We start from the raw sequence: 13,328 nt of genomic DNA on the forward strand, positions 1-13,328 counted from the left end.
CGACCTTTACTACAAGGTTGAGGGTGACAACCAGATTTGGAGGGTGTTGCCTATTTATAGCCACCTCATTGATCACTCTTTCACTTCTTTTGCATGTTATCTTCAATACACTTCTCTTCGACACTCTCCATCATAGGTGCTACCCTCATCATCTTAGCCTAATTTGGTGCCTCATTGACGCTTTGGGCTGCATGTAGGGACTGATCAGTCCTCATCATTGTATTCGGCATTCATCTTCAGTCAGTGCAGTATTTCTTCCTTCATATTCTATTTCCTTCTCTCTCTCTCTCTCTCTCGCTCTCTCTCTGTGCTCGTGTTTCTTCTTCCGTCACACACTCTCACAGAGAGAAAGCAAAGAAATCTGATTTTCTTCGCGAGAAAACCTTGGATTTTACTTGTTACTTGCTCCAACTTGCATTTAATGCAGTCACCTATTACCAAGCACCTCCAAAATGCTGTTATCTGATCAACAATGCTATTGCCAGCCGGTGGAAGGTGACTCCCTGCTCTTCCTTGCCTATTGAGGTACCTAGATGGCTGTCTTCTGCAGCAAATTGCTGTTCTCTGATTGAAAAATGGACCAGTGTCTCTCTCTCTCTCTTTTTTTTTTTTTCGTAAAAGGTAATTGTATTAATTACGAAAAAAATACAAGATTACTTGATTACAAGATACATGATGACACTAAGCCATCAGGTGAAGAGGTTCTCTCTCTCTCTCTCTCTCTCTTTCTGATTACAAGAGACATAAGGGCCCTAGGCCAACGTGTGGGAAATCCCCGTAGTAATGCACTAAAAAGGTTACACCAATCATGGCAACGACCCAGAGGCAATTGCCATATGCCAAGGATGCAAATCCTCCCGAGGGAGCAAGTCGGAGTGTCGGATGAGATCTAGCTGCCAATGCAAGAGCCCTTTAAGCTTGGCAATATGGTGCGGTACATTAGAGGCCGAATCAAAGAGAAAAGCATTGTGCGTGGTCCAAATGTGCCAGCATCCCCAGTATCTGAAAAAGTGAAATAAGATCTTCATATGCAACTGTGGCGGTGTGGGATACTTCGGGCGCACAAAAACCCAGTCGAAAGGAGTTAGTGAGGACCCCACCATAGCGCGCCAAATGTGCGACAAGAGTGACCAGATATTCTTGGCGAGCGGGCAAGAAAGAAAACGATGTCGGGCCGATTCCGCCGTTGTGGTACAGAAGAAACAATTGCCATTCGAGATGCGACGCTTGGCAAGGGCCGAGGCAAGAGGAAGACCACCAATCATTACCCGCCAAAGAAAGACCTTGCATTTGAAAGGTGCCTTATTCAGCCAGCCCTCCATCAGCGTTGTTTGCCACCATGACAGCGATTTCCGCAGTCCCCAAATAGAATTAGCCTTCTCACCCAGCCATTGGTGATCTTGAATGAGAAGATGATACACCTGATTAGTAGAGGCCTTTTCCAGACTCAACCGGCCTGCAAGGTCCCAGTCCTGCCAAGGGCGATCCACAGCCAGGGCAGGAAAGGGTTGCCTATCCTGAAGCTCCGACGAAAGCTTTCCCCATAAATCACGGTATTCGCGCGGGATCTTGAAAAGTCGCCTAGCAGTCCGAAACAATACGAGGACATTGCGAGTGGCAAGGGTAGCATCCGCAACCGACGTCACACCTAAACGGGCCATGCGGTTAAATCTCAGTCTGAGCTGATGTTTATCGTCCCATGAAAGTAGTCTCGATACTGCCAACAATTCCAGCTGAAAGGAGTTAGTCTGCAAGCGGTCCCCTACCGGGTGCCAACGGGCCTTTTGGAGCACCACTTTCCAAGAGCCGACCAAGTGCAGTAACAAAGAGGAAGAGGGACTGGAAAAATGAGAGTCAGCATTAAGGACATGCCACCAGGAGGCCCGAAGGCGGGTGTTACCATGGCGGAGCCCGCTGTCCTCAAGAAAATAACGGGCTATGATGGTCCACGGGTGATGATCCACACACATGGCACGAAAAAGGGACCAACGGAGAGCTAGCATATGAGTTTCTGCATCCAAAATAGCTCCACCACCCATGCGCTTAGGGGTACATGTATGTGACCATGAAATCCACGAAATGCCTGCCTGCAGTGAATCCTTCTTCCATAGCATGAAACGGATGGGATGAGTGAGAGCCTTCAAAGTAGTAGGCGTCCATGGCAACAATGGCAGGAAATACGTTAGCATTGGTAGCATAATTGTCTGAGCCACTTTGAGGCGGACATGGAATGGCCACACTTGCGACTTCCAATACATAAACTTCGCCGCCAGTTTTTGTGAAATCCACTCCTGCAGGTCCTTTGGCTATACATCCACCCCCAATGGGTATCCAAGATGCCTGACAATGGAGCCACGGGAAATCACCTGGCCTTGCCAGCCTAATGACTGTAAATCAGGCTCCGTGCAACTGAGAATGGCTGACCTAGAGGCATTGATGCGAAGCCCAGAGGCCCGACCAAAAAGCGTCCAAACATCTAATGCCTTTCGAATGTTGTCCCTGTCTGCCTGCAAAATCATAAAGGTGTCATCAGCCAAAGATTGGCTAATGAAGTGCTGGCCCAAAGGAAGAGACAACCCTGCCAGCTGAGCAGAAGCTGCCATGGAGGAAAACATTGAAAGGACCGGGTGAGTCGCCAGGGCAAAGAAGAGAGGACTCAAAGGACAACCCTGTCTGACCGAGCGTGCAAGGACAAATGGCTCTATAACCCCACCATTGAGCATAACTCTGGAGAAAGCCGCAACACTAATGGTGTAGATCAATCGGGACATCCGGGTACCAAAGCCCATAGCAGACATGAGATCTGCAATGAAAGACCAGTCCACATAATCAAACGCCTTTTCCAAGTCCAATTGAATCAATACCACTTCCTGACCGGAGTGCCGCGCATAGTCAATAGCCATTTGCACATTTAAGATATTATGCAGAATGTTGCGGCCCTTAATGAAACCATATTGGAGAGGATGCACAATAGCGGGAAGGTGCTTGTGAAGCCGATTCGCCAGCACTTTGGAGTAGATTTTATACATGGAGCCCATCAAAGAGATTGGTCTCCAGTGTTGCAGCTTTGACGGCGAAGGGACCTTTGGAATCAGTTTGATAAGGCCTTCTTTCCATGAGGAGGGCATGATCCCTGTTTCCCAAACCTGCTGAAACATGACCACCAATGGCTTCACCAACTGCGTGGCCGAGTTCTGAAAGAATTCATTAGTGAGACCATCCCAGCCAGGACTTTTATCCTTAGGCAGGTGCAACAAAACATCCATAACCTCCTCCTCCCAAATATCCGCCTCCAAAGTGGCTTGCATATCAAATGGAACCTGCTGGCGGACCAGATGATAGAAGACCGAGCGGACATGCGTAACCTGGCTAGAAGGCAAGGGAGAAGAACCAAGAAGTTCCATAAAATAATTTCTGCACATATTGACAATGGTCTGCGGATCAGTGACCATGCGACCTTCCGAATCCTGGAGTCTGGTCATATTGTCGCGAGCTGGACACGCATGCAAGGCGCGAAAGAACTTATGAGACTGGCAGGCACTATCGTGCAATGTGTCAGTCAAGTTATGCAGCTTGGCCTGCTGATAAGATTTCAACTGAAACACTTGAAGAAGATGGGCCAAACGCCTCTCCAGTGACAACAGAAAATCATCATCTGGGGAATCCAAGAGCAAGGAACAGACCAAAGCCAGTAAGTCCTCTGCTGCAGATCGACGTCGGCGACAAAGCGAGGCATGATGGATCCCATACTGCCGAGCAACCCGCTGCACATTAGAGAGCAACCGTGCAAATGAAGGCAAGCCCTCAGAGGCGAAGTCCAATAAGAACCTCTCAATCAATTGCTGCATATAGCCCTGAAAAATTGAATGCTTCAAATAAGAGGAGTTGAAACGTAAAGGGAGCCTATCCAGCAACTGCATAAAAGGTGCAATACATTATGCCCGCATCTCAAGCTGGAGGGGGAAATGGTCCGACAACGCATACTGCTGCAAGACCTTCATTTCCAGCATCTCGGGAAGAAAATCATCCCCCTGCATGATATACATTCTGTCCAGCCGCGACCAAGTAGTTGCATATTGTGCGGAATGAAAAGTAAGCCCTGAAAAAGAAGGGTGAAGCCACGACCAAAGATCTTGCTTAAGTACGTGCAAAGCAAAGGAATTCCACACCCGGCTTTCCGGCGCATCCATTACCGAATGCCCTGAAGTGGACTGAGAAAAGTGAACACACATATTGAAATCTCCCATCAAAAACCCCCTTCGGCCGAGTGACATGGAGCCCTGCAAAGTGGATCAAAGATCCCGTCGGGATGCGGGATCATTCGGAGCATAGAGGCCCAATAGCCATAAAATCTCTCCTTCAAATAAGACTTCGATCACCAGAAAGCGGCCCTGCACATCATTTTTAACAAGGACAGGCTGATATTTCTCATGGACAATCATCAGCACGCCCGAATAGTGCGTAGCATGGGTCCCTGCATAAAACAGACGGAATCCATGACAATCCATCACTTTTCCTGCTTCACCGTGACTTTTATGCTCAACTGCACACAATACATCCCACTGGTTCTCATGCAAGACGGTCCACATGGCATGTTGCTTATGGCGAGAGCAAATGCCTCGCACATTCCACGTGGCTATCTTCATATAGGAAGTCAGGAACGAGGCGCCTGTTGCCTTGATTTCACCTTCTCCGCGAGAGCATCCAAGACGCCCTCATCCAGAAAATCAGCCAATATTGCAAACGAATTCTGGCGACCTGCTTTAGAGGTAGAAGGGAAATCCACTGCCTTGGGAGTGGGGCGGGGATAACGCCGATCCCAGGGTGTAATAACATTTCCTTTGGTATCAAACGCCAGCTTAGCAGGGGGGCCTTTGGGGCCGTCGGTATAGACTTTCCTTGGAGATTGATTACGGGGGGCAGACGGGGCCGTAGTACGCGCAGCCTGCTGTGAAGTGACCATTTCTTTCCTGCGCGTATACGTGCGCACGGAATCTTGGGAAGTAGTAGGCCCAGGATCCGCCAGGCCCGCATCCAACTTTTTACCTTTTTTGGGACGGGCCTCAATCCAGTCAGTGCGACGGGAATCCAAACCCAGTACCTGTTGTTTGCCTTTATCCATGACATGAGGTGACTGAAGGGCTTCCTTGGGCGGGGCATCAAGCACCATGTCATCCTTGGGCAGCACAACCTGCGCATCCTCCGAAGACGGTTGCCTTTCAGGGCATTCAGCCATGAAATGCCCCAATTTACCACATGAAAAGCAGTGTCTCGCAAAGTTGCCCCATTTCAAGCGAATTTGCAAAGGATGCATGCCTGAACAATTTAGGCGAAGCCACGCGGGCCTTTTCCTGGCCGTGTCCCATAACATGCATAAACGGTTGCGGTTCATTGCCCTGAGGCTTGGAGGAACCAGCACTGTTCCCACAACCGCCATCGCATCCTTCAACATTGGCCAATAGACCGCCGGACAATTTTCCACTTTCACCCATACCGGGCATTCTCGTTGAAGCAGACGCTGGAAGTCGGCCATGGGGCGCCATGGTACAACATGGACCAGGCGGCGATCAAAGAATAGTGGCAACTTGGACAGGAGCTCAGCTCGATGCGTTTCCGATTTCAACAGCACCTCATAAAAGCCGCGAGGTCCAAGGAAGATCTCCTCAACACACTCCCCTTGCGTCTCTCTCTCTCTCTCTCTCTCTCTCCCACCCCCCCCACCCCCAACAAGCTGTAAACTAACTAAATGGTTAAGACCCAGTCCCCAAAAACGTTTTCTTGGTTTGCATGGGCATTTTTGCCAAGTGGTAGCCTTCTAAACCTATTTTTTTTCGGCATTATCCAGCCATTTAATTAATTTTTAGAATTAAATTATCCTAAAAACTAAATTTAGCCCCTTTGACCTTGCCCAAAATTAAATGTGCCCATCCATATTTAATTTTACTAGTCCCCAACCTTTGTTGACCCTTAGACTAGTATTAATTAATTAATTAATGCTAGTCCCTTGTGTTACCACCGACACTTATTGGCGAAATAACTGTCCTAGAGTCAAAATTGACACCATAGACCCCCAAAGTCCAGGTGGGATAACTTATCACAACTTTTACCTTTAATACACATTGCATCCTCGGGGTCCTGCCTATTACCATGAAATAGTTGCCATATGCATCACATGTGCTAAACAACCTTGCACATTTGATCAATAACTTAATCAAAAGTTATCAGCAAGATTAAAGCATTTTAAAATTTCACACCCTTGTGACACAACCACTTTGTCTTGTAGATTTCAGCACTCTCCATCAGCTGAGGCATTCACCATCATCAGCTTGATCTGGTGGCGTCATTGACGGGCTGTCATAGTTGTTAGGTATGAAAGGTTCGATACGGCACAGTACAATAAAATATGGTACTAAATGGTACTTTATGATCTTATAAGATACTGTACGATATTAGTACGAAATTTTTTTAAACATGATTAAAAAACCCATAAATAATTAAAAATGATAGAATACATGTTTAAAGTGAAAATAGCCATTTCATTACAAAATAAGATAAATACATGAGGGTGGCTATCGTGGTCACATGGGTTGTGCAAAACATGTGATACAACTACAATCTAGTATATATATGGATGATGGTCGATGGATGATGCATCATAGTGGTATCATGCATGTGGATATATCATATAATGATAGTAGATACAAAAAACAGAGACCTATGAATCTATGATGAGGCATCACTATCATCATCATCATCAGAACCATCCGAGTGCTCATCAAGGGAGTCTGAAGATGACTCCTTGGCATTGGATGATGAGACACACGCATACTCATCCTCACTGATGAGGTTACCATCATCATCAAATGATAGCTGCCTAGGTGGGGGCTATATAGGCAAGGGGGATGTCATCATGAGGCACGAGATGTGAGCTACCAGAGTCTTGCCTTACATATGTCTGTAAGCCACTTGAACCACCCCTTTTCGATGTTGGAGAGTGTCGAATGACCATGCCTCTCCTACCACCTACTCGAACTCCTTGCCCATGAGCATGTTGACTGTGAGTGTCACGAGTGTCTACTACTATAAGCTATCTATAGAGCTCTGCAAAAATCATCTCCTCCTCATCCACCTCCTGATGTATACTCAGAAGAGTGTCGCTACTTCAACTTGAATGTATCAACATTCACCTACATAATGCACATAAGATTATAAATGCTAAAGTCTAAATTGTAAAGTATAAATTTCAAAGTTCAAAGTTTAAAATAATAAAATTTAAATTTTATGGTTAAGTGTTTAAACTTCACTTGCGTAGGACTGCCCATGCTCATCATAGCCCTCATTATGCATACGTTAGTGCGGCAATAGACTAGCCACTCTAACTGTTGTGTGTTAAGCCAATTGCGAATCTTCGTGTGAATGAGAAAATAGGCACTCTAGTTTCTTATACATGCACTTGAAATCTTGAAGAGCAATTCTGGGTAAGGACCCTCATGGCTAAGGGTTGAAAGGTCTCCAATTTGTATCTAAAGTTTTGCCACCAAAATAAAGGCTTCACAAGTGACTCTCTCCTTCTACAAGTGGGAGAAGCAAAAGCCACATGCCCTCTCTGATTTGCATAGCATCCTAGCTTCTCCAATACTTCATTGTGGTTATCCACAGGAACCACATGAGTCAAATAAGCAAGTTGACCCAAACGGGGCTCTCTATCATCCATGACCGTCGGTGACTTGTAGGCCGGATGTACCAATGCAGCAAAACCATGGATGGGCTTATGCATCCATCCCCATCTCCTCTCTACTACCTCTAAAACATGTACATGCTGTCTTTGTGATCATTGTATAAGCATATGCCTCCACCAATACCACTCTAAAGAAGTGAACAAGAAGGCCCATGGTGGACCCCTCACAATCACTCATATGTAATACCCTATAAAAGGGAGTCACGACAATGACAATGGCACGGACTTTCTACCAAAACTATTCATTAAGGCATAGGTGCTGCGTGGCTTTGGCCTCCTCTGTCTCAAGCTCACCCCACTCATTTAATAGAGTGGATACCATTGTTTGGTGCAAGGCGGACTGCACCTCATAAAGGCGCTCTAGCAATAACCACATGTAAGCAATTAGTGTCAAAGAAGGCTTCTTCAACTACAGTGTGCTATGCTCACGATACATTGCAAGCACCTTTACGTTTACCATGAAGAAGGTGACAACTGATGTAGCTTTGCGGACCACCCTTTTCACCCACTTGAGGTTCCCAATGTCCTCCATGAGCAAGTCCAAACAATGACTTGCACATGGAGTCCACACAATTGTGGGAAACTCGGCCTCAAGTAAATGGCCCATGCGTCCACAATTCAATGCATTGTCAGTAACAACTTACACCACATTTGTGGGGCCCATCTATAACCGCAATTTACAAATTACAAGTAACAATACTTGGAGGTTAGAGAGAAAGAGAGAGTTGAACATTTGAAGTTTCAACTTTCAAGATGCAAGAATGAAGAGAGATGGGGATTGGGGTCCAGGGAGAAAGAGAGAATCGAGATAGATATTAGAGAAAAATCAGAATAAGAAGATAGATAGTTATGCATAAATCATAATGAAAGAAAGTGAAACAAATTTAAAAGGCAATGTATACCTCAATGATAGCTTGTCGAATGTGGCGGTAGATGAATGCGCCCGTCGTTTTCCTCCCCCTCTTGCCGGTATCTATAGCTTGCAAAAAGCAAGTGCCGAGTGGACATGAGATGAGTATGTTGATGATGTCCTATTTCTTACGATCACTCCATCCATGGGTGAGAATGGAGCAACCATATTTTATCCATGCAATCCGAATAGGATCAAGGGCTCTATCAATCCTCTCTTTCTCTTCAACAATATTTTTCGTCCTCATGTCATTGTATGTGACACTGGTCCAACCTTCACATGGACTCACATTGGCAATGGCTTTTACCATCTTCCATTACTCTTGCTTTAGGACATTGAATGCAAGATTGGAGTCAATCACCGTGTGTGCAATTTCAATATCCATAAGTAGTTGCATTTCTCTAAGAAAGGCAATTGATCCACACACATGACTGGGAGCTTGAGAGAGAGGGGATTGTCTCTCCGGTGCCGCATGAGCCTCCACTTTGTCTTTTATCAGAGCTGAATGCGGATATGAAGCCCTTACCAGCAATGGTAGAGGCCTCTTCCGCATTGGTTGAAGATACGTCCACATTTGATGGTTTCTCATTAGTAGGTATAGGAGTTGGTGCTAATAAGTCACTTACTCCTCCTCTTGTGGATCCCCCTCTCATCTTGGCAAGAATCTCATCAGTGATGTTTTGAGGCCACCACCCAACCACCATCCACGGCCCAATCCTCCCCCAAGATGTCAAAGAAATAGGGTTAATCACCGGGCACAACCTCTCCCCAAATTGGCACGTCCAATGGTAGGAGTTAAACTTCTTTGTGTCCCTCTCCACATGGATCACGTGCATATTGAAAGCCTTGTGCTTCTCACGAGTCATGGTGTTGATGACCGATGGAGACACCATGAGAGAGAGAGAGAGAGAGAGAGAGAGAGAGAGGGAGGGAGGGAGGGAGGGAGGGAGGGAGGGAGGGAGGGAGGGAGAGAGAGAGAGAGAGAGAGAGAGAGAGAGAGAGAGAGAGACGGCGATGGCAGGGAGCTCGATCGCGCTGGCGCCGCCTGGTTCTGTCGCCCTGCAGAAGGTCGCCTGACCTGTCCCGTTCCGCCCTCCGCGTCCGCCTGCGCCCGTCTGACCCTGCGAGTCCCTGCGCCCATCGGGCCCTGCGTGCCAGTCTGCCCCTGCGTCCGTCGGGCGTCCGTCTGGCCCTGCGTGCCCTGCCCTGTCGTCGCCCCTCTGACCTGCGCGCTTGGCGCCGCCCTGCGCGCCGCCCTGACCTCTCGCCTGTCGCTTCCCCTTGCGCCCCCTTCGTCGCCCCCCTGCGCGCCTTTCGTCTTTGACCCGCCCGCGTGCTGTGTCGCCCTGCCCTGTGATTTCTTCGCCGTCCTGCCCTGTGCGCCGCCTGGCCCCTTCCCCCAGGGCAGCGCAGGCTTGACTAGATCCTGCGTGAAGTTGGGGACCAGCAATCCGTCCCTGCGCAGGATCGACCTCACCTAACCTAGCTCGCCCTCTGCCAGGACGAGTGTGAAGACAGCAGTATGGCTGGCCTGGATATGGATTTTCTTGACCGGACGGTGGCAGCCCTTGGCCCTGATTCCGATGTAGAGGAGGCGGAAGATATGGTGCCATGCACGGAGGAGCTGCCGCCGAGTTCTGAACTGCCGTCTGCCGGCAAACGCTCCAAGCATACGCCTGATGAGCCAATGAGTCCTTCGAAACGCTCCTATGCGCAAGTGGCCTCTGATCCTGTGGACTCGCAGGAAATTGACTGGGAGCATTTGCTGGACTTCGCCAATACTCTGCTCGGCGATTATGTCCAGCATAATACCGAATCTTTTTCTGTTGCGGGAACGGATGATGTGCTGGACGCCACGGTGGACCCCAAATCAGTCTTGCGATCCTTCTCGGTGTTTTATGACCGTGCAGTTATACTTTTCTTCACTGGCAGGATCCCAGCGCTTTCGCATATTCGCTAGTGGTTGCACCATCTATTGCAAGGGGAGTCTGTTGAGGAGATCTTCCTTGGACCTCGCGGCTTTTATGAGGTCCTGCTGAAATCGGAAACGCATCGCGCTGAGCTGCTGTTTAAGTTGCCGCTATTCTTTGATTGCCGCCTGGTCCATGTTGTGCCATGGCGCCCCATGGCCGACTTCCAGCGTCTGCTTCAACGCGAATGCCCGGTGTGGGTGGAGGTGGAAAATTGTCCAGCGGTCTATTGGCCCATGTTGAAGGATGCGATGGCAGTTGTGGGAACAGTGCTGGTTGCCGACTTCCAGCGTCTGCTTCAACGCGAATGCCCGGTGTGGGTGGAGGTGGAAAATTGTCCAGCGGTCTATTGGCCCATGTTGAAGGATGCGATGGCAGTTGTGGGAACAGTGCTGGTTCCCCCAAGCCTCAGGGCAATGAACCGCAACCGTTTATGCATGCTATGGGACACGGCCAGGAAAAGGCCCGCGTGGCTTCACCTCAATTGTTCGGGCATGCATCCTTTGTATTTTCGCTTAAAATGGGGCAACTTTGCGGGCCACTGCTTTTCATGTGGTAAATTGGGGCATTTCATGGCCGAATGCCCTGAAAAGCAATCGTCTTCGGAAGATGCGTAGGTTGTGCTGCCCAAGGACGACATGCTGCTTGATGCCACGCCCCAGGAAGCCCTTCAGTCTCCTCATGTCATGGATAAAGGCAAACAACAGGTCGTGAGTGTGGATTCCCGTCGCACTGACTGGATTGAGGCACGTCCCAAAAAAGGTAAAAAGTTGGATGCAGGCCTGGCGGATCCTGGGCCTACCGCGCCCCAGGATTCCGTGCGCACATATACGCGCCGGAAAGAAATGGCCACTTCACAGTAGGCTGCGCGTCCTACGGCCCCATCTGCCCCCCGTAATCAGTCTCCAAGGAGAGCCTATACCGATGGCCCCAAAGGCCCACCTGCCAAGCTGGCGTTCGATGCCAAAGGAAATGTTATTACACCCTGGGATCGGCGTTATCCCCGCCCCACTCCCAAGGCAGTGGATTTCCCTTCTACCTCCAAAGCAGGTCGCCAGAATTCTTTTGCAGTATTGGCTGATTTTCTGGATGAGGGTGTCCTGGATGCTCTCGCGGAAAAGGTGAAATCGAGGCAGCAGGCGCCTCGTTCCTGACTTCCTATATGAAGATAGCCACGTGGAATGTGCGAGGCATTTGCTCTCGCCATAAGCAACATGCCATGTGGACCGTCTTGCATGAGAACCAGTGGGATGTATTGTGTGCAGTTGAGCATAAAAGTCACGGTGAAGCAGGAAAAGTGATGGATTGTCATGGATTCCGTCTGTTTTATGCAGGGACCCATGCTACGCACTATTCGGGCGTGCTGATGATTGTCCATGAGAAATATCAGCCTGTCCTTGTTAAAAATGATGTGCAGGGCCGCTTTCTGGTGATCGAAGTCTTATTTGAAGGAGAGATTTTATGGCTATTGGGCCTCTATGCTCCGAATGATCCCGCATCCCGACGGGATCTTTGATCCACTTTGCAGGGCTCCATGTCACTCGGCCGAAGGGGGTTTTTGATGGGAGATTTCAATATGTGTGTTGACTCTTCTCAGTCCACTTCAGGGCATTCGGTAATGGATACGCCGGAAAGCCGGGTGTGGAATTCCTTTGCTTTGCACGTACTCAAGCAAGATCTTTGGTCATGGCTTCACCCTTCTTTTTCAGGATTTACTTTTCATTCCGCACAATATGCAACTACCTGGTCGCGACTGGACAGAATGTATATCATGTAGGGGGATGATTTTCTTCCCGAGATGCTGGAAATGAAGGTCTTGCGGCAATATGCGTTGTCGGACCATTTTCCCCTCCAGCTTGAGATGCGGGCACACTCTATTGCACCTTTTGTGCAACTGCTGGATAGGCTCCCTTTACGTTTCAACTCCTCTTATTTGAAGCATTCAATTTTCCAGGGCTATATGCAGCAGCTGATTGAGAGGTTCTTATTGGACTTCGCCTCTGAGGGCTTGCCTTCATTTGCACGGCTGCTCTCTAATGTGCAGCGGGTTGCTCGCCAGTATGGGATCCATCATGCCTCGCTTTGCCGCCGACGTCAACATGCAGCAGAAGACTTACTGGCTTTGGTCCGTTCCTTGCTCTTGGATTCCCCTGATGATGATTTTCTGCTGTCTTTGGAGAGGCGGTTGGCCCATCTTATTCAAGTGTTTCAGTTGAAATCTTATCAACAGGCCAAGCTGCACAACTTGACGGACACATTGCAAGATAGCGCCTGCCAGTCTCATAAGTTCTTTCGCGCCTTGCATGCGTCTCCGGCTCGCGAAAATATGACCAGACTCCCGGATTCGGAAGGTTGCATGGTCACGGATCCGCAGACCATTGTCACTATGTGCAGAAACTATTTTATGGAACTTCTTGGTTCCTCTTCCTCGCCTTCTAGCCAGGTTACGCATGCCCGCTCGGTGTTCTATCATCTGGTCCGCCAGTAGGTTCCAGTTGATATGCAAGCCACTTTGGAGACGGATATTTGCGAGAAAGAGGTTATGGACGTTTTGTTGCACCTGCCGAAGGATAAAAGTCCTGGCTGGGATGGTCTCACGAATGAATTCTTTCAGACCTCGGCCACGCAGTTGGTGAAGCCATTGGTGGCCATGTTTCAGCAGGTGTGGAAAACGGGGGTCATGCCCTCCTCATGGAAAGAAGGCCTTATC

General features: G+C 48.7%; 1 protein-coding gene and 1 pseudogene across 1 annotated transcript in view; one reads left to right on the forward strand and one right to left on the reverse strand.

Moving 5' to 3' along the window:
- The window catches only part of LOC148015546 (Transducin/WD40 repeat-like superfamily protein), a 114,918-nt gene that overhangs the window by 61,568 nt on the left and 40,022 nt on the right, over nucleotides 1-13,328 (forward strand). The gene's annotated exons all lie outside the window — the stretch shown is intronic.
- Nucleotides 8,148-8,958, reverse strand: LOC148015547 (uncharacterized; annotated as a pseudogene).

Source organism: Lygodium microphyllum, chromosome 24, assembly GCF_053477565.2.
Source record: "Lygodium microphyllum isolate KBCC chromosome 24, Lygodium_microphyllum_v1.1.10, whole genome shotgun sequence".
In the NCBI taxonomy this organism is placed as follows: domain Eukaryota; kingdom Viridiplantae; phylum Streptophyta; class Polypodiopsida; order Schizaeales; family Lygodiaceae; genus Lygodium; species Lygodium microphyllum.